Here is a 1399-nt window from a genome sequence, read left to right as displayed (position 1 = left end):
TTTTTTTAATTTTTTAATTTTTTTTTATATATTTTACTCTTTTTTTTTAAAAAAAAAATTATGCTTAAAACGACGTCGTTTTGGGCTGGGTATGTGTTGTAATTTTAGGACACAAAACGACATAGTTTTGGGGAAGGGTAAAATGGGTATAAAACATCCAAAACGACGTAGTTTAATGTTAAAGGGGTCCAAAGTGAGAGAAAACCAAAGTTCAGGGAGTCTAAGTGAGAGCTTTGGAAATTCAGGGGGGGTTTTTCAAATTGGCTGAAACTTTAGGGGGGTTTTCTGAAGTTTCCCCCTTAGTTAATTATTTGGGTCACTATAACAGTACTCAGTATGTTGGGTAATCACATCTAACGTTTTGGGAGCACGACTTCAAGAAGGAATCCAAATCCTTTGTTAGAGAAGAAAGAGATAATGAATATTCCTATTGTTTTAGATTTAAATGGGAAAGATTATCCTAAAGCTCAAGCCTGAGTGTTTTCAATAGGTACACTAAAAACTTATATATTTACAAGGTGAGAAATATTTTCACAAGGTACATAAGGATAATCATGAATTTAAATTGGTGACTTAAGAAAAAGAGGTAGTGAACAAAGTGACAGTTGAAAGACTTTGGTTCGACTACGAAATGATTCCATGGAGGAGAAACATGCAATAAGAACGTCATGAGGATTAATTGATTAAATAAAAAATAATCATTAGAGTGCAATCACAATTGTTTAGTGAAATTAATTGTGTGATTAAATAGTGTCGTGAGATATGATCACATGCCTATTAAGCTAATGATATTTTTTCTTAGATCCCTCTTTGAGTTGATATAAAGTGATTGGGAAATTATATGGTTCCTCAGTTATTTATTTATTTATTATGATGTTTTATTTAAGTAGAACATTAGCCAAAAGATTTATTTAATCTTGTTGGTTTGGAGAAATTTGACTTGAGAATTAAATAGAGCACTGGGCTCATAATTTAATTCCTACAGGCTAAGGAATTAAAATAAGCCTTGGGCTTATAATTTTAATTCTTTAGGCTTGTAAAATAACTTTGGGCTTTATGTAATTAATTCCAAATGCTAAAGTTAAAAGGAACATTGGGCTTGAGGATAAAACCCAAACCCAAGTGAGTAACTAAGTGGGAGTGGTATTAACGGCTTAGCCCTTGCTGTATGGGGAGAGAGAGAATATTCTCTCCCTATGGCCAGCCACTAGGTGGGTGGCAAGGAGTGTAATTACTCCTTGTCCCACTTCACCAAGGACTGAGATTTTAATCCTTGTCCCACATGGTTTGAAATCCATTTTCTCTTGGGATCTCAGTATTATAAAGATGAGCAATTGAAAAGCAAAAAAAAAACACACACACACATAGAGAGACATTAATCTGAAACAATTCAAAAACT

This window comes from Corylus avellana, chromosome ca8, assembly GCF_901000735.1.
Source record: "Corylus avellana chromosome ca8, CavTom2PMs-1.0".
In the NCBI taxonomy this organism is placed as follows: Eukaryota; Viridiplantae; Streptophyta; class Magnoliopsida; order Fagales; family Betulaceae; genus Corylus; species Corylus avellana.
The sequence above is the reverse complement of the archived record's forward strand: the minus strand, read 5'-3'. Positions refer to the sequence as shown.